This window comes from Homarus americanus, unplaced genomic scaffold, assembly GCF_018991925.1.
Source record: "Homarus americanus isolate GMGI-L3 unplaced genomic scaffold, GMGI_Hamer_2.0 scaffold16430, whole genome shotgun sequence".
Classification (NCBI taxonomy): Eukaryota; Metazoa; Arthropoda; class Malacostraca; order Decapoda; family Nephropidae; genus Homarus; species Homarus americanus.
The window spans coordinates 6,842,915-6,866,037 of NW_024729259.1; the positions used below are offsets into that span (position 1 = coordinate 6,842,915).

General features: G+C 42.8%; 1 non-coding gene across 1 annotated transcript; it reads left to right on the forward strand.

Annotated features, from left to right (window-relative positions):
- The first annotated feature begins 5,677 nt into the window (after positions 1–5,677).
- On the forward strand, positions 5,678–5,749 carry Trnaw-cca. The gene has a single exon. It is a non-coding gene; the product is annotated as a tRNA-Trp (tRNA).
- Positions 5,750–23,123: the final 17,374 nt, after the last annotated feature.

Here is a 23,123-nt window from a genome sequence, read left to right on the forward strand (position 1 = left end):
TCTCTTGATAATACAATCTCACATCACATCTGAGAATTATTAAAACAAAAATCGTGTAGACTTCCCTACAGAGATCATAAATCACACTATATTTACATACCTATCATGGTGAATCTCAGAGCTGCCTAGTAATTTTCCCAACGAGATTATATCAGGTGGAGTCTCTGCCTGGAGTCCGTGCGTGTGGAGTAGGATCCCTTATCACCTCTATTACGAGTCTTATTAATGGAGTTAGAATCTTTACATGCAAACTTAAGATGTTAAAACCTGTACTGGTGGATTCAAGACTTTTTTTATTACAAATGCGATGATTTTTTGGCTCGCATGTATATTATATTTTAGAAGTATGTTGAGTGCTAATGCATCGAGCAATTTTTACCATCTGGTTCATATTATAATTGACAATTCCACACACACACACACACACACACACACACACACACATTTATATATATCTTGCGTTGTGTAGAAAATTAATAGATCTATACATAATTAATCAAATAATTAAAAAAGTTACCTGAAATAAGAACGATAACATTAATTAAAGTAGAAAAACCTACAAATATTCAGAGCAACAGAGATAGTGCATCCATTTTTCCCCTGCGTGTATACATCTAGGGAAACAAACAGTTTTTCCCTGCACATCTACATCTAGGGAAAAAAATCTGCAAATATCAAAAGCTACACAGAGATTGCTTCAATATTTTTCTGTACCCTTCACTCCCCACTAGTCAGCTCTGGCCCCGACTTGGTACACAGATAGAAATGATTTATCTGACCTGAATCCAAACTTTAGTGTTCCGGCCGTCCCAGAGAGGTTGAGATGAGTGCTGCTGGGAGGGAGGGAAGTGACGGAGGAGGGGATGGAGGGACAGGGGATGAACGAGAGGAAGGACGAAAGGATAGAGGGAAGTAGGAGGGATAGAGAGAGGCAAGAGGGAGGAGGAAGAGAAGGAAGGACAACCATCAACACAACAATATTTGGCACCAACGACAGAGGAAAACCAATAAATGGTTTATGATAAAAAAAAAATATATTTAGGCGATACTTTGTGTAGCCGAGAGAAGGGACCACTTGTGTTTTCTGGGCAGGTGCAATATTACTGTGTGTGTGTGTGTGTGTGTGTGTGAAGAGAGAGAGAGAGAGAGAGAGAGAATACATTCACTTTATCCACCTCGTTCATTCTCTTATCTAAGCACGTTACTGTTGATAGTATCAGGTCTGTCTCCTAAAGAATGTTATTACCGCGTCAAGATATGATAGCTGCCTGTTGTTCTCTTCTGGTTACCATTATGTTTTCATTGTGCTTTGATACATGATCACTGCACTGTGTATGTGTGTCTGTCATTATGTACACGTGTTCTCACTTTGTGTGTGTGAGAGTTGAGTCATATTTCTTGTTGATAATATTAATACTTATTGAACCTGACACTGGTAAACAAAGCTGACATTACCACGACGATATATTTTATTAGACCAATAGAAAAAAACGTTCATATCCGGGAGTCATCATCATCACCATCATCATCATCATCATCATCATCATCATCATCATCATCATCATATTGACATTTAACTAAAGACGTAAAATTATGGTGTACAGTGTTTACAGTCAGCCAAATAAGTTCGCAGAGACCCAACAAATATACGGTAGGGCAACTTATTTGGTAATAATGTAAAGAGAAGGTGGAGACCAGGTGTAGGGGAGGCCTCGTGTGAGTGACAGGTAAGGGGTATATTGTGCGTTTGGAAGTGAGGTTTTTGCACTGTTACCAAATGTTCTGCCCTAACCTATATTGGCTGAGTGTTTACCAAGTTATTTGGCCGACTGTACACATGACGAGGGAGGGCCAGAGCGAGAGGTGAACTAATGTTTGTAATACCGGGATTACTGAACCGTGGTACAACAATTACCACACACACAGACAGACACACACACTAGCGCCCGTGATACCTGCCATTACCTGCCCTCGTTACTATTTAATTAAATTTCTACGTGGAATACCTATTGCCCAAACGACCTGTTCAATAGCACTTTCATATTAATGTGACCACAACACTGAATGACTGCGGCCGTTGGAGGACATTTTTGGTTCATTTCTTTATTAAACAATGATAATTATTTTTTTTACCTCAGGAATCCACAGACATCAACATAGGAAAATTATAAGTAGGCCAGTATGTACATAACCCCTGAACCCCCGAACCTCTGAACCCCGAACCCCAGAACCCCCGAACCCCCGAACCTCTGAACCCTCGAACCCCCGAATCTCTCTCCCGACCCACTGTCCTTTACTCTTCTCATCCATCACTAATTAGTTCTCCCTTCCCTCGCCCTCACAGGTGTTGTTCGCTCTTCATCTACGTTAACCCGATGGAAAGAAAACAGTCTAATCCTTCAAGCTTATAATATGACGTGTGGAGGAGACGAAGACACCTGAACCAAAAGGTAAATTAATCCACTGTTTATTATACGATATTTTTTTCTTATTTTATATCGTTTTTAGTCTTTTTTTTTGTATATTAATCTCATTTTCCTGTTCTGAAGGGTTTTTTTTTGGGGGGGGAGGGGGGACGTGGGGTATAAGTCTTGTAGTAAGTGTGTATTGTGTGTTTTATGATGATGTATTGTCAAGTTCAGGAGTTTTTTTTTTTTTTTTTTTTTAAGTCGTTGATATCATCTATGTGCACTATGACGTACTGTACACTGTCCCTTTCAACTTATGTTACCATGTGTGTATGTATCTCCCTCTTACCAGCTATACCTACCTCCCTCCACCAGCTGTACCCTCCCTCCACCAGCTGTACCTGCCTCCCTCACCAGCTGTACCCACCCCTCCACCAGCTGTACCTACCCCCTCCACCAGCTGTACCTACCTCCCTCCACCAGCTGTACCCACCCCCTCCACCAGCTGTACCTACCTTCCTCCACCAGCTGTACCCCACCTCCACCAGCTGTACCTACCTCCCTCCACCAGCTGTACCTACCCCCTCCACCAGCTGTACCACTCCTCCACCAGCTGTACCTACCCTCCACCAGCTGTACCTACCTCCACCAGCTGTACTCTCCCTCCACCAGCTGTACCTACCTCCACCAGCTGTACCTACCTCCACCAGCTGTACCTACCTCCCTCCACCAGCTGTACCTACCCCCTCCACCAGCTGCTCCACCAGCTGTACCTCCCTCCACCAGCTGTACCCCACCTCCACCAGCTGCCTACCTCCCTCCACCAGCTGTACCCCACCCCCTCCACCAGCTCCCTCCACCAGCTGTACCCTCCTCCACCAGCTGTACCACCTCCCTCCACCAGCTGTACCTACCTCCACCAGCTGTACCTACCTCCTCCACCAGCTGTACCCACCTCCCTCCAGCTGTACCTACCCTCCCCTCCACCAGCTGTACCCCCTCCCTCCACCAGCTGTACCTACCTCCCTCCACCAGCTGTACCTACCTCCCTCCACCAGCTGTACCTACCTCCCTCCACCATCTGTACCAACCTCCCTCCACCAGCTGTACCTACCTCCCTCCACCAGCTGTACCTACCTCCCTCCACCAGCTGTACCATCCAAGTACCTCACCGACGCTACAATTGCTCTCTTCTTTATATCGGACTTAAGGCTGTCGTATACTCCCTGGAAACTTTCTCTTCCCTGCATAATGAAGCGGTATTGTCTCACCTCTGGTAAGTTTTAGTGCCTCACGTTAAACCTCACCGTCGTTAAACCGCATCATCGTTAAACTGCACCGTCGTTAAACCGCATCATCGTTAAACTGCACCGTCGTTAAATTGCACCGTCGTTAAATTGCACCGTCGTTAAATTGCCCCGTCGTTAAATTGCACCGTGGTTAAATTGCATGGTGGTTAAATTGCATCATGGTTAAATTGCACCGTGGTTAAATTGCATCATGGTTAAATTGCATCGTCGTTGAACCGCACCATCGTTAAACCTGGTCCCATTAGAAAGGCAGATGTTAAACTGAATTGTCAATTAAACAAGTTTTTCTTCTTCATCTTAGTTGTCGATTAATGGATCCTCGCTAGACTGGCTTTCGTTAGATTGGTTTTCGTTAAACACCGACGAACATAAACTACACGGCATTGGCTCTCGTTGAATGAGTTCTCGCTTAACCTAACCTAACCAAACCTATCCTAGCCTATCCTATTTAATGCTAACCTAACTTAACCAAACCTATATTATCCTAACCTAACTTATCCTATCCTTTCCAAACCTAACCTAACCTAACCTAACCTAACCTAACCTAACCTAAGCTAAATTCCCTCAAGTTAACAGTTTCAAATTGCTGTATAAACAAATGATAGGCAACACCTGTATGTCTCAATTAAGCTACAACAACACATCAAGAACATCACTAAAAAGACAAACGATCATTCAACTTGGGTAAACACAACTAATTTGGTGAACTAATCGAGTGTTTTATTTATTACATTATAAGAGATTAATCTATCATAATTAGTTGTTAAGTGTATTTACCATGATGGCTATTAATCACTTAAGACATATCTAGGTAGTAAATTTTAATGGTATATTGCTAGGCACACACACACACACACACACACACACACACACACACACACACACACACACACACACACACACACACACACACACACACACTTCATCACCATCAACCACGAGTCTTGGGTAACATGTCCCTTCAGGTGTGGTAAAATAGCCAACAATTTAATGTGTCTCCCACGTTAGAGAAGAGACACGTTGTACTGTTACCGTATACTGTTAGTAGCAGGTGATAAATCCTCCGGCACCATCATTTACCTGTAATAAATCTCGACCAGTGTGAGTGTTGTCTGGTCGTGTTTGTTAGGAGAGACAGTGGTAGTTCTCCTGATACCTCCCAGGATTTATACGTGGGATTTCTTTTCTTTTTTCTTTTTTTTAATTTGAGATAAGAAGAATATTTACTGTATATGTTATGGTATAGAATATTTCTGCTGAATTAACTCAGTATTAAGGGATTTTAAGGGATTTATGGTTTAATCTTTTCATGGCGATGGTTTGAAATTTGAGGACGATGGTTTAACCCTTTGAGGATGTTAGTTTTATCTACTCGTTCTCAAAAGGGTTTAATCATCGTCCTCTAAGGTTTAAGTTAGCCAGGTAATTACATCTTCATTGTTTTACATTTAAATATGATTAAATTAACGTCAGAACAACTAGGAATCCATAAGATCTCGTCTCTCTCCAAAGCCGAGAATGTAACCCAACAAAACCTTTTATTAGTAAACCTGTGAACTACACCCGAGTCTCGTTCATACCAGCGTTAACAGTGGTATTAAGTCTCCATTATACTGTACAACACTTGTCTTCATTACTCAATCACTCTTTCTTCTCCTCTCTCCATACTTCCTACCCTCCTTCCATCCATCCCTCCCGTTCTCTTTCCTTTCTCCACCCTCTTCTCTCCCTCTCTCCTTCCTTACATCTCCCTCTCTTCCCCCATCCATACTGCCCTCTCCTTAGCTCACAGCGAGAGGAACCTTACAGTATAAACCGCTGCCATTCAGCTTGTGATATTGTTGGTCCCTGTTGTAATTTATTTTATTTTTTTTATTAAAGAGATGTATGAAAATTGTTGAAGAATTAATTATCATTGTTATATCTTAATCTAGCTGGTCACTTTGTACTTAGTTATATGGCCTCGTGGCGCAATGGTAGCGCGTCTGACTCCAGATCAGAAGGCTGGGTGTTCGAGTCACTCCGAGGTCATAGTGTGGTTCTTTTACTGATACGATAGTTAGACCATAATAAGTTAGATTGAATGTTATGAGAATGTGCTGCTGCTTGTAGGAGACACTGGGGGCTCGTCTTTTTTCATAGCAGAACAGTGAATGAGGACAGTCGTGTACATACCATACTGTGAAACCTCTATTTAACGGATTATATGCAGTAGAAGATCGCGTTATATCGAGGGTCCGTTATACGTGAAATAACCATTTAACTGGGTATTTGGAGAAGAAAGTCCGTTATATTGGGAGTTCATTATATGTAAAACCTCCATTTAACGAACTATATAGAAAAGAAATTCCGTTATATCGAAAGCTCGTTAGATGTAAAAATCTAATCTAACGGATTATTTGGCGAGATAAGTCCGTTATCTGGAGGTTTTACTGTCACTTGTCTCTCTCTAGTGGTTGAGACAAGTGAGATAAGTCCGTTATATGGAGGTTTAACTGTCACTTGTCTCTCTCTAGTGGTTGAGACAAGTGAGATAAGTCCGTTATATGGAGGTTTAACTGTCACTTGTCTCTCTCTAGTGGTTGAGACACGTGAGATAAGTCCGTTATATGGAGGTTTAACTGTCACTTGTCTCTCTCTAGTGGTTGAGACAAGTGAGATAAGTCCGTTATATGGAGGTTTAACTGTCACTTGTCTCTCTCTAGTGGTTGAGACAAGTGAGATAAGTCCGTTATATGGAGGTTTTACTGTCACTTGTCTCTCTCTAGTGGTTGAGACAAGTGAGATAAGTCCGTTATATGGAGGTTTAACTGTCACTTGTCTCTCTCTAGTGGTTGAGACAAGTGAGATAAGTCCGTTATATGGAGGTTTAACTGTCACTTGTCTCTCTCTAGTGGTTGAGACACGTGAGATAAGTCCGTTATATGGAGGTTTAACTGTCACTTGTCTCTCTCTAGTGGTTGAGACAAGTGAGATAAGTCCGTTATATGGAGGTTTAACTGTCACTTGTCTCTCTCTAGTGGTTGAGACAAGTGAGATAAGTCCGTTATATGGAGGTTTTACTGTCACTTGTCTCTCTCTAGTGGTTGAGACAAGTGAGATAAGTCCGTTATATGGAGGTTTAACTGTCACTTGTCTCTCTCTAGTGGTTGAGACAAGTGAGATAAGTCCGTTATATGGAGGTTTAACTGTCACTTGTCTCTCTCTAGTGGTTGAGACACGTGAGATAAGTCCGTTATATGGAGGTTTAACTGTCACTTGTCTCTCTCTAGTGGTTGAGACAAGTGAGATAAGTCCGTTATATGGAGGTTTAACTGTCACTTGTCTCTCTCTAGTGGTTGAGACAAGTGAGATAAGTCCGTTATATGGAGGTTTTACTGTCACTTGTCTCTCTCTAGTGGTTGAGACAAGTGAGATAAGTCCGTTATATGGAGGTTTAACTGTCACTTGTCTCTCTCTAGTGGTTGAGACAAGTGAGATAAGTCCGTTATATGGAGGTTTAACTGTCACTTGTCTCTCTCTAGTGGTGAGACAAGTGAGATAAGTCCGTTATATGGAGGTTTAACTGTCACTTGTCTCTCTCTAGTTGTTGCGACAAGTGTTCCCTAGAGGATTTATTTGTATTAACAGCGCCATATTTTGTTCTATATTGGTTGTTCTGCGTTACGTCTACACTGTGTAGGGTTCCGTAGGCGTGAGAGGTGAGGGTTCAGTGTTCCGTGGGCGTGAGAGGTGAGGGTTCAGTGTTCCGTAGGCGTGAGAGGTGAGGGTTCAGTGTTCCGTGGGCGTGAGAGGTGAGGGTTCAGTGTTCCGTGGGCGTGAGAGGTGAGGGTTCAGTGTTCCGTGGGCGTGGTGAGGTTCAGTGTTCCGTAGGCGTGGTGAGGGTTCAGTGTTCCGTAGGCGTGAGAGGTGAGGTTCCCTGAGGTGAGGTGGGGTTCAGTGTTCCGTGGGCGTGAGGTGAGGGTTCGGTGTTCATGGGCGTGAGAGGTGAGGTTCAGTGTTCCGTAGGCGTGAGTGAGGGTTCCGTTCCGTAGGCGTGAGGTGAGGGTTCAGTGTTCGTGGGCGTGAGAGTGAGGGTTCGGTGTTCCGTAGGCGTGGTGGGGTTCCATGTTCGCTGGGCGTGGTGGGTCAGTGTTCGTGGGCGTGAGAGGAGTTCAGTGTTCCGTAGGCGTGAGTGAGGTTCGGTATTCCGTAGGCGTGAGGTGAGGTCCGGTGTTCCGTGGGCGTGAGAGGTGAGGGTTCAGTGTTCCGTAGGCGTGAGAGGTGAGGGTTCAGGCTTCCGTGGGCGTGAGAGGTGAGGAGTGGGACAGTGATCCAAGAATATATCCCTCCATAGCTCGCCCATCATCAGCCTCTGCCGGGAATATTGATTATGTGTCAACAGCGACTAGACCAAAGTGAAGGCGGAGTCTTGTAGGGGAACTGACCTCTCCTAAGTGTGTCTACCTGAGGAGCCGAGGAGGAGCTGTCAACTAGAGAGAGAGTAAAATGGACCTCATACTGATGAACTCCCAGCCTAACCTAACCTAACATAACCTAACCTAACATAACATAACATAACGAGTGTGCAATGTTACTGTTCCGTGAGTTGACGTGGAATGGGAGATGGAAAAGGTTGAAGGACGAGAGTTTCCATGGACGTGAGAGGTGAGGAGGGGAGAGTGATCCAGGAAATATACCTCACCTCTTCGACCCTAACCTCCCTCTCCCTCCTTCACCCCCTCCCTCCTTCACCCTCTCCCTCCTTCACCCCTTCCCTCCTTCCCTCCCTCACCTCACCCCTCCCTCCCTCGAGCCTCAAGACCAACACAGAGACTAACTACAGGTGAACGAGGGATAATTATTTACCTGTATTAAACCGAAATGGACATTGACTGTTGTTGTCCATCAATTACAAAAAGTGATTCAATTTAGTGGTGATAAGATTGACAGATGGATACTGTATTTTTCTGTATTTGTTGTGCATTAATCAAGGTGGGGTTTTTTTATTGTTATTTTCTGTATTTCGGTAGGTATACAGTACATGTCATTAATATAAAGAGGATATAGATTATTCCAATGTCTAGCTTTATATAACACGACCAATTCCCTCCAGTATAGCTTCCAGAAGAGTCAGTACTGGTCTTACGTTTGACCATGAAGGATATTGACTGTGTCCCTCCCGCTGTACTCTCACACCTAAAGATACACGGATATAATTCAAATATTTTCCTAGATAACTCTCTCTCTCTCTCTCTCTCTCTCTCTCTCTCTCTCTCTCTCTCTCTCTCTCTCTCTCTCTCTCTTGTGTTGTATTTCGAAGGACTGGAAAATGATTGTAGACCTGACAAATTAAATTATTAAAAGCCAATGTAGGAACAGAGTGTAGAGCGGTTGTGTAACATTTGTGTGAAGAAAGAAATTGTAGCATAAAGAGACGCCGCTAATCACTACTCACCATCAGGCCGGGTTTGTTTATGCCACAGTTCACGCTTTCGTCACCAGGAGACCCAAACCCAAATTTACAGGATGTCGTTTACTACATATGTTCATTAGGATGTTTTTCTCTGTGACTCGTTCTGTCTCCGTTACGTGGCTCTTGTTAATGAGAATTGAAATCAACCCCCAAAGCTTTAAGAAACACGTTATCTTTCCCAGGTGTGTCATAGCCAGTTTGTGAGTCATGTGTGGGCGAGTGTTTCAAATAATGGATGTTCTAGAAACCTGGGCTACTCTAGGGTTTTGGGTATATACTAGAGTTGTTATACTATACATACATAGATGAGAACACTAACAGTTATAGACTATTAACAACGCTAGAGCCACTATGATATACCTAGGGGCCTGGCATGTATTTGAGCTTATTTATATCATATAGGGGAAAGTCTAATAACAGTTGTAGAACCACTGTGTATTATTCAAGGAGCCTGGGAGGTGAGGCGATTGTCCGCGACGGCCGGCGGTGTAACAGGAGCCAGGCAGCCTCTGATGGGGTGAGAGCCCCACCCCACGCCACTTACCTGCCCGGCTCCTCTTACCTGAGGGAGGCGGGGAGGAGGTAGGGAAAGAGAGAGAGGGATAGGCAGGGAGAGAGAGAGAGAGAGAGGGGGGCAGGGAAGGTTGGAGGAAGGATGGAACTGAGAGAGAGAGAGAGAGACGAGGACTGTGTGTATTCTTCTGTGTGACGCTGTGTAAAACGTATGTGTTAGTCTCTCTATGTATGTGTAAATGAGTGTATTTCTTCCAGGTACCTTGATCAATCTTGTCACCCTCCTGAAAGACCAAACACTCATTCTTACCTGTTAAATGGGCTTGCTATCCCTTCCTTTCCCATTCCCTCTCCTTTCTCTCCTCTCTTTGTCTTTCCTTCTTTATATCTTACTCAATTCCCTTCGCCGTATTAATTCCATCTTTTTATGGGTAGGTGGATCTCCAACTCATTCCCTGCCCTTCTCACCTTCCCTCTCCTCGCTCCGTTCCCTGTTCCAGTACTTACTTTCTTTCTCTATTCCTTCTCTCGTTTCAGCAGCCCCTCCCTCCCTCCCTTCTCTTCCTCCTTATTCCATCTCCTGTTCGAATACTTCTTCCTCCTCCCTCCTTATACCAGCTCGCCCTCCTTCTCCCTCCTCCCGCTCTTCAACCTCCCAACATGTCAAGAGCCGGAAACCACATGTGCACTGAAGGTAAACAACAATACCATTAAACCTCGGCTCATGGTTGACTCATGTTTCGCATATTCATGAGTCATTATGTTACCTACAGCCAAGACTTCTTACTCATACTGCTTCACAACATGCATCAGCCAAACACAACTCTGTCAATTTCTCGCAATTTCGCCATCGATCAAGTAGGCATTTGTGGGGAGGCAGTGAGGCGGTGAAGACCTGTCACCGCTCCAGCCACTCCTTCAGCGTCGTCGTCGTCTGTAGGAGGAGAGACCGGGGGGACCCTACACCCACCAACCACCTGCCCCCTCTCCTCCTCGCCGACGATAGGTGCCACCGCCCCACCACTGATGACATAGTGTGATAGCATCTAGTGGTGAAGTGGTGTGTGCTTGTACCGGTACGCACGCGCCCGGAAGCCTTTCACAGTCACATAACACCACAGTCACACAGTATTACACTTGCCTCACACTATATCTACACGGTATATAACCTTTCTGTAATATATAAACTACTCTTAGGAAACTCTCAACCTTCTTTTTTTTGTGGATATTCCAGTTTAACTTTTTTTCCATAATTGTTTTAAATATTCGCATTATTATGTGATTTATTTATTATATAGACCTCCGTGATGTTCTCCATTAACTATAAAGGTTGACTGAACCTCCACATAGTCTGGTCGTTGTAACACGTACAGTCGGGGGTCAGGAGTTCGTGATACAGTCGGGGGTCAGGGTGAGCAGCCCGTTCCAACCTTTACTTGACGACTTGCAGCTGCGCTAAACACTCAGCTGACTCAAACCGGCGCCACAGTCACTCAGAAGAAATGTACGAAATTTTGGAGGTAATTTAGAGATGTAAAAATGTTAAGTGGTTCTGATCTGTGTAAAAATTCTAAACCAATTCCAGCTGTACATTTTTGTCTTCTTGTTTTTTGTTATCAGAGTCTAGCGTAGATGAAAAGAAGAGTGGGATTTAATTATAGTTTTGATGGGGTAATGATCTTATGTTAAAAATTATACAGAATTAATCAAAACTGGGAAAAGATGAATGTTGCAAAGAAACAACGACCTTATTTAGCTTTGTTGTAACAGACAAATCAATTATGTAGTGGAAAGCAATGGAATTGTTAAACAGACAAAGGATCGAGACATTAGCAGGTTTAAAGTTTATTTCCATTTACCCTAATATACTTATTTATTGTATTTGTTTCGGGGTTGGGGGTTGGGGGGGGGGAGTTACCGAGACCTGGTGTTTGGTGTGACACACTCGTTGGATATTGGTGTAGCGCTGACCTTCGATTTCTGCCAGCCGTCAAGTGGCCCCCAGCACCTGCCTGCCGTCAAGTGGCCCCCAGCACCTGCCTGCCGTCAAGTGGCCCTCAGCATCTGCCTGCCGTCAAGTGGCCCCCAGCACCTGCCTGCCGTCAAGTGACCCCGACTCTTCTGCCTGCCGTCAAGTGGCCCCCAGCTGCCTGCCGTCAAGTATTTGCTGCCTGCCGTCAAGTAGCCCCAGCACCTGCCCGTCAAGTATTTGCTTTTACTGTAATCAAGTGACCCCAACACCACCTGCGTCAGTATTTCCTGTGCCCGTCAAGTATTTAGCACACCTGCCTGCTGGTGAAGTGGCCCCAGCTTTACTGTACTGTAGTCAAGTGACCCCCAACACCTGCCTGCAAATCTTATGAAGTGACCCCAACACTGCTGCTGCCTGTAAATCAAGTGACCCCCAGCACCTGCTGCCCGTCAAGTATTTAACACCTGCCTGCCGTCAAGTGACCCCCAGCACCTGCTTGCAAATCCGTGGCCCCAACTCTGCTGCAAATCAAGAAGTGGCCTCTTTTCCTATCCATGGTGACCCCAGCATCTGCTTGCAAATCAAGTAAGCCCCAACATCTGCCTGCCGTCAAGTGGCCCTCAGCATCTGCCTGCTGCGCTCAAGTGGCCCCAGCACCTGCCTGCCGTCAAAGTGGCTTAGCACCTGCCACAACCGTCAAATGGCCCCCTTTCCACCTGCATCAAGTATTTAACATCTGCCTGCCGTCAAGTGGCCCTCTGGCATGCCACCAAATCAGTATTTTGACACCTACTACTGCCGTCTAAGTAGCCCCCCCAACACCACCAACCGTCAAGTGGCCCCCAGCACCTGCCTGCCGTCAAGTGGCCCTCAGCACCTACACTCATCCAGCACAGCGTAAATATAGACCACTTGACCTTTCTCTGCCGCCTCTTCATTGGTATATAAACCTTTGCTAACAGAGCCAAGTCTATTCATGTTTTTTATCCTCATAAAACGAGACGAAGCAAAAGGAGGTAAACATACCACTTTAACATTTGAGTTTACCTGGAAAAGTTGACGCCAAAATGTGATGAAATAGATTAAACGAGATCAAAAAAGGATTATTGAAGACTTTTTATTTGGGGGTGAGGGAAGTGTTTATTTACATTGGGTTGGAGATCTTCTAACCCAATAATCTGGTCGACGGATAAATTCAATAAATGAAGATTATATAAAGTGAGGAGATAATGAGGTGCTTATTACGAGACTTTGTGGGACTGTGGTTAAGTTATTCTCTCGAGACATTTAAAAGGCAAATGATCTGTCCTGTTGTGTCATTGTTAATAAGTCATTGTTTATTAAAGTGTGTGTGGGATGGGGGTATGTGTGAGGAAAGGGTTGTGGTATGTAACACACACACACACACACACGCAAACACACACACACACACACACACACACACGCAAACACACACACACACACACACACAAACACACACACACACACACGCAAACACACACACACACACACGCACACACACGCACACACACACACACACACACACACACACACACAGCACACACACACACACACACACACACACACACACACACACACATACACACACACACACACACACACACACACACACACACACACACACACGAGCGAGTTATCTAGTGCCCATACAAAAGCACCTTTGTGTGTGTATATATACATAGATATTTGAAACAATAAATGTCACAATGTTTGCCATTCAAATGCCCGACCATTAATGTATCAGTGAAAACGGCGTAGAGTTGGTGGGATGGAGGCGACACATTCACGTCATCAGTCGTGTTGGGTTGATGGCTCAGTTCCACGACAAATAACACCCGTCCCGTCATTTGTCATACTCATTAATTTTTATGTTGGTAATCTTGTGAAGTAATTATACGTGTCCGGATGATTCAAACACGGGAGGGGATACGTGTATGATGTTTCTACACCTGTGTTAGGAAGTACTCATCTGTATGTGTATGATATTGAAACGGTATATTTAACCAGAACATTACAGATATACAAAATAAACAATAACAACAATGTTAACGTGGTTGAGCCAAGTGAGAACCTGGGACTGTGTTACACCTGAAAAATACTGTAAATTTATTATATATTAGAACGTTACCACGGTCGTAAAGTGTCTGTGTGTACACGAGGCCCTCCCTGGCTGGACGCCGTCAGTAAATAATGTAGTCAGAAGCTGTAGTGGTGAGACAGAGGACAGAAACCATGAGGTAACCCGGAAATAAAGACAGGATAGATATCACCTGCTTGATGACTACACGACACTGAAGGTCACTGTTGTTAAGGTCAAGGGGAGGTGGACGCGATGGGCTAGGACCTGGACTTTACCTGAGCTAAGGAGGAACTTATGATCTTGATGGTGTTGCTGAGATCAGGAGCTCAGTGTTTTGTGAGACCCGGAGCACCCCCCCCCCATTCTCACCCAGTGCCACAATTTGGCACCCTTGGCCGTATATTTGGATGTAGCTTGCAAATTGGGTCGTTGCACTGTAAACCGGCGCCCAGCATCGTTTACTGAAGCTTTGGGTTGCTGCCAATTGGGATCTGGCCTCGAAAAATGAGAATTGATCACGTGGGTCTGTTAGTCCCCTATGTGGGTGTGTTAGTCCTTTATGTGGGTGTGTTAGTCCCTTATGTTTGTATGTTAGTCCCTTATGTGGGTGAGTTAGTCCCATATGTGGGTGTGTTAGTCCTTTATGTGGGTGTGTTAGTCCCTTATGTGGGTGTGTTAGTCCTTTATGTGGGTGTGTTAGTCCCTTATGTGGGTGTGTTAGTCCTTTATGTGGGTGTGTTAGTCCCTTATGTGGGTGTGTTAGTCCTTTATGTGGGTGTGTTAGTCCTTTATGTGGGTGTGTTAGTCCCTTATGTTTGTATGTTAGTCCCTTATGTGGGTGAGTTAGTCCCTTATGTGGGTGTGTTAGTCCCATGTAAGAACTTGCGGGGTGAGTTATCCCTTATGTGGGCGGAGATAGGTCCCCAGGGTGAGATAGTCCCTCATGTGGTGTTAGTCCCTTGTGGGTGTGTTAGTCCCTTATGGGTGAGTTAGTCCCTTGCGGGTGTGTTAGTCCCTATCCATATGTGGGTGTGTTAGTCCTTTATGTGGGTGTGTTAGTCCTTTATGTGGGTGTGTTAGCCCCTTATGTTTGTATGTTAGTCCCTTATGTGGGTGAGTTAGTCCCTTATGTGGGTGTGTTAGTCCCTTATGTGGGTGAGTTAGTCCCTTATGTGGGTGAGTTAGTCCCTTATGTGGGTCTGGTAGTCCCTCATATAGTTAACTCCAACGTGTACAATTTCGAAAAAAATTCCCTGAACGTTTAGCAGTATTTAGCATATATAAGTGCTTAAGGATCATTAGGTGACGGGGATTGGAATTTTAACTTATCTCTCATATTTGACCCAGAAGTAAAAGAATCAGATATTGCCAAGTGTTCAGGAAATTTTGTTCGCACCTGTACATAAAACTTCGTCCTCTACCTGGACACGATACTGAGAACTCGTTATGTTATATTGAATGAAGTATTTAACACGATGCATTATAAGAGTTGGGGTCAATATGCACTGTAATTATTAGTGTGTGTGTGTGTGTGTGTGTGTGTGTGTGTGTGTGAAAGTTTCGAGAAAGAGGAGGAACTTTCCTCTTTAGTTGCATGCTGTTGTGTTCTGGGTTGTCAATAAAAAAAAACACTGTAGAATTGAAGTAAAAAAAGGAACTAACTGTAACTGTCTTGGTAACGGTGAATGAGTGTGTTAACATCTTAAAATCAATACTTTTAGATCCGCCTCACTCACTACTTAAATGTTTAGCTCTGTCGTTAACTGACATAAGTGACCTTGGATATTTAGAACTTTAAGAGTTATTTAGGACTTGAATCATTATTGGTTTATGAGAGAGAGAGAGAGAGAGAGAGAGAGAGAGAGAGAGAGAGAGAGAGAGAGAGAGAGATCCCTTCACCTGTACAATTACCTGAGAGCGTGTGATGAAAAAGTGTTGCAGGTAAAACAGTAAGCCACTCCTAGAGGTATAGCGTGAAGCAGAAGGTATGTGTTAAGAACTACTCAGCTGTACTGCCCTGTGTAATCCTTTAACGCCACACTCACGCCGCCACTATCTGAAACACTCAACGCCGCCACTATCTGAAACACTCAACGCCGCCACTATCTGAAACACTCAACGCCGCCACTATCTGAAACACTCAACGCCGCCACTATCTGAAACACTCAACGCCGCCACTATCTGAAACACTCAACGCTGCCACTATCTGAAACACTCAACACTGTCACTATCTGAAACACTCAACGCTGCCACTATCTGAAACACTCAACGCCGCCACTATCTGAAACACTCAACGCCGCCACTATCTGAAACACTCAACGCTGTCACTATCTGAAACACTCAACGCTGCCACTATCTGAAACACTCAACGCCGCCACTATCTGAAACACTCAACGTTGTCACTATTTGAAACACTCAACGCTGCCACTATCTGAAACACTCAACGCCGCCACTATCTGAAACACCAATAAAAAAATTAATCAGAAATTTCAAAGTAATTTAGCAACATGTATCGTCTTATTTCGTCTGGTAAATTACAACTCGCATCACGTTTCCCGAGTAAGTCTTATTCTTGTTGTAATTTGTCAGTTTATTTTCACGGTGTAATTGGTTTGCGTCGTTTAATTTAACTGCAGTGGTACTAACCCTTCCAGACTGTTGGACCGAGAATCTCAAGGCTTCCAACATTAGATATATATATTTTTTTCCTAATTGAATACAAAAGATAATATTTAATCGGTACATTTAAACACTAACGTCAATATTATCAAAAAGGCATCGAAATTACACTAAAACTCTACTATAATTAGATACGGTGCTTGTTGATGTTACCAGAGAAGACGAATAAACTCGTCTTCAGAATCTTGGACTAAAGCTTGCTATAATTTCCCTCCTGGACGACTATCTTCTCGTAATAAATTATTCCATTATTGATCACCATCTTAACTACCCACAGGAGGATTATACTTGGCTTAAGACCCACTGAGTTATGGCGCGGTCCTCAAGGATGCAATAAATTTGGATAAGTTACGTAATGCAAAATTAAATCAAGAGATAAAATATAATAAAACATTTTAGGAAGTTTATTTGGTTTTTGAGGATTTGTTGTCGAGTGGCATGAACGATACTTTGTGTAGTTTGTGTACGATAACTTGACCTACAGCTGTAACTTGTAAACATAGACTTGATTTAATTGATTAGTGGAGTTTTATGTTTGTCAGTGTTTTGTCTGGCACTGTCCACTGTACTGTGTAAAATTAATAATGGAGGAAAAAGTCACTGGAAAATATTATCCCAAAATATCATGGCAAAATGTCACAGGGAAAAAAGTTACAAGGAAAAAATAAACAGTCGTAGGGAAAAAATCAGTTTAGTTAGGTTTTCACAACTGAACATATCGAAAAAATTTGACTTTTTTCCGACGATTTTTTTTCCGTTCTGCCTATGTAAATATTAATCTAAATATCTCATCTCATTGTACAATGTAAATGTTTTACTGGATATCTCTCTTGAGTCTAATATGCAAATGACTTACCGGAAGTTTGTGCTAATTAATTTACATATGAAAATAAAAAACTCTTCCAGTTCTTTGTAGATACTATGTCATGTTGCTCCCTCGAGTCTACCGTAATAAAAGAAACACACTTTGACTTTCCCGGGTTTAATGTGTAAGTGAGTTAAGTGCATTATTGGAGGTAAAACTGTCTCGCGTTTATGAATATCTTTGGCTGGTTAAGGAACACTCGTCACCCTGTTCTGTGCTTCTATAGGTGACCGTATAATATATATTTCGCTTGTAAAACTCTTTATTATCTTACCACAAAATAAGTTTGGTATCTCCACCTCGGATCAATAGGTTTAAGTCTGTGTGGTTTTTTTTCAGGTTTTATAAAGATTCCAGTCGAAGATTATTGACTACAGCTGAAATGCCCTAAAATATATTAATTGATTGCACAGGTGAATAATTCTAACCATTTGGTATTACTAATTTCAGTATTTCACAACTAAAGTAATAATAAGCAAAGTGCATTTTAAAAATAGTTTATACGGTGAAACCTCCATATAACGGACTTTTATCTCCATATAGTCCGTTAAATGGAGGTTTAACTATGTCATCCTTGTTTAGTTTGGTTTCATCTGTTATAATGACGTTTTAAATACATACACTAAAGATCCTAAGATAATAAATGTGTTATCTTAAAGTTCGGAGAGAAGTATCTTGACCCTTTTGAGTATGATGATTTAACCCTTTGAGTATGATGATTTAACCCTTTGAGTATGATGATTTAACCCTTTGAGTATGATGATTTAACCCTTTGAGTATGATGATTTAACCCTTTGAGTATGATGATTTAACCCTCTGAGTATGATGATTTAACCCTTTGAGGATGATGATTTAACCCTTTGAGTATGATGATTTAACCCTTTGAGTATGATGATTTAACCCTTTGAGTATGATGATTTAACCCTTTGAGTATGATGATTTAACCCTTTGAGTATGATGATTTAACCCTCTGAGTATGATGATTTAACCCTTTGAGGATGATGATTTAACCCTCCAAGACTCAAGGACTTAAACCTCATTTATATTACGATCAACTCCAGCGTTAAAAAAAATAAATAGACGATAATGAAGAGAAATTAACCCAAGTTACCGGCACTTTGTTGTGGACGTCTCTTGCTTAATGGCTCTGTTAACTCCGGTAGTTTCCCAAGAGTGATCTGAAGACACCGAACAGCATTTAGAGAGAGTGGTGCAGGTGGGTTGTGTGGGCAGGTCGTAGGTGCAGGTGGGTTGTAGGCAGGTGCAGGTGCAGGTGTGGGGTGTAGGTGTGGGTTGTAGGTGGGTTAGGTGCAGGCTGGTGCAGGTGTGGGGTGTGGTGTCGGGCAGGTGTCATGGGTGCAGGTCAGGTGGTGTGTGGTGCAGGTGGTGCTGTAGGTGCAGGCCGGTGGTGCAGGTCAGTGTGCTGGTGCCTGTGGCAGGCTCCAGGTGCAGTGCACAGGTCGTGGTGCAGGTACAGGCCTTCCAGGTGCAGGCTCAGGCGCAGGCACAGGTCGTAGGTGCAGGTTGTAAGGTTTAGAGTTTATCACTTCCACAACCTGTCTTACCTATTGAATGTGTTTATCTCAGTAGGATCTATCTGTCTATCTATTTATATCTATCTATATCTATCTGTCTATCTCTATCTATCTATCTATCTCTATCTATCTATATCTATCTGTCTATCTCTATCTATCTATCTCTATCTGTCTATCTCTATCTATCTATCTCTATCTATCTATATCTATCTATCTATATCTATCTATACCTGTCTGTGTCTGTCTGTGCCGCCTCACTCCTTCAGGAAGTTCCCCTCCTGTGGTAATTAGCCTGGACAGAAGATCCTTCGGGGCCACCTCGTCACCTCACATCTCTCCCTCACTTGTCTCCTCCTCCCCTACCCTGTTCTCTGCTTAATGTCCTGCTCCACCTCTATCTCCCACGATGTAGATGGTCTTCCTCTACCCAAAGCACCTGCTACATTACCTCTATATACGCCCTCTTTAGTGTAGCCTTTCCTCTTCCTTCTTCCTCCTCCTCCTACTCCTGAATCCTTCTCTCTACCTTTATCTTCGCCCTCTTTGGTGTACTGAGGGTGTGTTATTTTAGTAAAGTCAGCCATTAAAAAACTACTAGTACTCAAATAATGCCATTTTATGCATTAAACTTAGAAATGTCTTTTTTGTCGTTTGAAAAGGCCATTTATCTACTTATATTTGGCCACAGAGTTTTGATATGTCACCTATAACTCGTTGTGTATCATTGTGTCAGTGTTATGAGTGGTCAACTCTGGTAATGATTAGGTTTGGTTAGGTTAGGAGTTTTGGTTGTCAATACCTGTGTTTTTCCTCCCTTTTGACTATTGTGATTCCTTAGTCATATAAATATTGTTTAAATGTGTACTATTGACACAGACACAGTCAGTAGAGAGGTGTGTGTGTGAGGATGACAACTGAAGCAGCTCAACATGTTTACTTAAAGGAGAGCCGAGCCTCCTCTAAATTTTCCTCCCTTACTTTACCTGTCCTACACACTTGTTATTTTCCCCATTTCTCTTAATTACAACCCTATTGAAATCTTTTCCCAGGTATACATTACAGTCATTCCATACAAGAGTCCCGTCACCCCTCTTCCTGAACCACGAACCCCCAAGGAGATTCAGACCTGTGAACCCGAAGCAGTAATTGATGATGATGCATTATTCTGTTCATAAATGATTCGGATTCACAGTTCTGAATCTCTTCGGGGGGTTCGTGGTTCAGGAGGAAGAGGGGTGACAGGACTTGTGTGGGGGAACTACACTAGGCATTCTGGAGGCTACCTTCTATGTAAAGATTTTAAAGGATTATTTTAACTTCATCATCTATCTGGTATTATTTCTCCTGTCTCTGTTACTATTCTCTACGTCTGTGTATGTTATTCTGTTTATGTTATCTCTTCCTTCTCCATCCCCTTTCTTTATCTTTTATTCTGCTTTTTGTTATTCCTTTCTCCTCGCTCCCCTTTCTTCTTTTACATTTTTATGATCTTTTTTTTTTCTTACAGACTAACAGCTTAACTCTTCCCAGTTCCTCAACCTTTCCTGAAATCGTATACACTATTTTCTCCACCCCTTTTATTCTCCTCTCTCTATTCTTCTTTTCTCCTCCTATTCTTCTGCAAGCGAATATTTCTCCCAAGATTTTTCCTCCGTGTTTCTATCTTATCCTTTTATTTCCTCTATGTATATTCTCTCCCTTTTATTTCTACTGCAATTAATTATTTTATTATTATATTCTTACAGTTTGTTGTTGTCTTTATTATATTTCTTTTATTTTCAAGTTTTATCTCATTCCTCCTGTTTTTCTTTTCGTGTTTTTATTTATTTTTTGTTCCTGTTCATCTCTCTCCAGTAATTCATCCATACATATATTTGTTCATCCATACAGTCATCCACCAACCTACCTTACAGTCCATCCCCAGCAGGTGGACAGTTGTACCAGACTCACATTAACGCAGTTTTCCCTTAACACTTGAGGTGAATAACACGAAGTAAATCAAGGGATAAAAAACCCGTAGGAAACAGCATAGAAGAAGAACGATAGAGAAGGAGAACAAAGGAAGAGCAGGAATAACTCCAATATCTCGTACTGTATGTGGTCATGAGCGAGTGTGGCCGTCCTGGTCACTACAGCTGAAGCGAGATATACGGAGTCATTACGTCTGCTATCAGCTCTGTACGCGGGGTTTATATGGGTTTTACTGTGTCTTAGGCATAAACGTAGTACTGTACTGCCAAAGATGTCAACCACCCCAATGGTTCATTTGTACTGTTAAAGGTTGACGTTTTGCTTTTTCAATTAACTATTAACGTCCAATATTAGTCGACTCTTACGTCCAATTCTGTTGTTGATGATAGTTATGTAATAATGTTCACCGCGGGGGATCCTTCTAACCAAGAACTACAAGTGAAGAATCAGTGTACAGATAACCTTTGGCTCTTTGGTCACACTGCCACTATCAGACTGGGACCTAAAAGCATCGTATAAAAGATAAAATAAACACTAAAACAAAGACTATTGTACCAACCCAGAGTTTTAAAAAGAGGCAAATATTTGTGAGCATTAGATATGACCACTACTCTGTGTGTGTGTGTGTGTGTGTGTGTGTGTGTGTGTGTGTGTGTGTCAGGAGCTGTATAATAATGGTAGGTGATGACTTGGACAACTTGCTACCATCACCTGTTAGTATTTCACCTTCATCTCCCCACCGGCAATGTGTGTGTGGGGGGGGCTCTGGGAAAGGAGTCTGGATTTGCAAATTCATTTTTATTCGCAACAGGGGATTGTAGAATAAGTCTAATTACGAAAAATCCTCTATCCAATATCGTCGCCATTTTGACTGAGATATTTTTGGTGTCTCAGCCTAAGTGAATCAGTTAATTGAGTTCTCACTCGTCCTGAGTGATAATCGACTTTTCGTCTACTGTTAATCCTCTGAGATGGTCGTTCAGATGACGTAGTAATATATAACAGAAAAAGTGTACAGATCAACTATTAAAGTCCGTTCGCCTCTCCCTGAGCAACGAACCCGAGATTCAGACTCAACATTTATAGACAGAATAATGATTCTTCCTCTCTCGACTGTCACCCCTCTCACCCTCCCAGTCTACCTGAAGGTCACCCCTCTCAGGTGCCTCTCAGTCACCCCTCTCAGGTCACCCTCTCTGACGGTCACCCTCTCTGAAGGTCACCCCTCTGAGGTCCCTCTCTGAAGGTCACCCCTTTCTGACGGTCACCTCTCTGAAGGTCACACAGTTCTTCTGACTCTCATAAAAGTATTTTGTGTGTGTTAAAAAATAAAGTATGAGTTTCTTGTTACTCAATCATCTCCCCCTTGACCGATACGTCGTTTATGATTTAATACAACTCCACTGTGTATATAGAGGCTAGTTTACCTCCTTCAACCCCTGGACCGAATTTACGTATTTAAGTATAGTTTAAAATCATATTATGGGTCTAACAGAGAGATATTGTTCAAAGACGACTTGTACGTGATGATGGTGGTGGTAGTGTGTGGTGATGATGATGATGGTGCTGGTGGTGATGAGGTAGTTGGTAGAAGTGACGCACTCTTACTGCCAGCAATTCACCCTTCAACATCCATCTTGTTTATTAAAAAAACTACTTTGTATACGTGTAAAAAAAAAGGCAGCAATATTAACATCATCATCTTTCACTCCTAAGTCCACAACCGTAATGCAACAATTAAGTAGGTAATTGGCAATTCTCCGCTACCATTAGGCAAAAAGGTTTGAGTAATGTTATTAGTCAGGTTGTAACTCAAGGACCGTCTCGCCTAAGTCGATACACAAACACCTGCAAACTACTCCCTAAAACGATACTAAATTTGATGGAATTGCAAATGATATTGGTTTGGATAAGGAAAAATACGGCCTCAGTCTTGGGGTGCGATAGAGTTTTGGTTCTGTGAGACTGAGCTATCTTGCTCCCTTTAACACATACCACCTTCTTTATGCTACTAGGGTGTAAACTCGTATCCAGCTTCCTGATTTACCTATGATCTATATAAAGTTGGAATTGATGAGTGATTCTATACTGTAGCCGTCTGCTCTTAGCTATAATTGATACAGAGAAAGTGTTTAATTTTTTTTTTTTATTAAGACCAGAATCTGCAATAGGAGAGGAGGAGGAGAAGGAGGAGGAGGAGGAGGTGGAGGTGGAGGAGGAGGTGGAGGAGGAGGCTGCAACAAGAGTGGGTCGGAGTAAGTTGGACATAGCTGATCGATAATCTTCATAATGAGTGAATTATTTACTTCCCTCA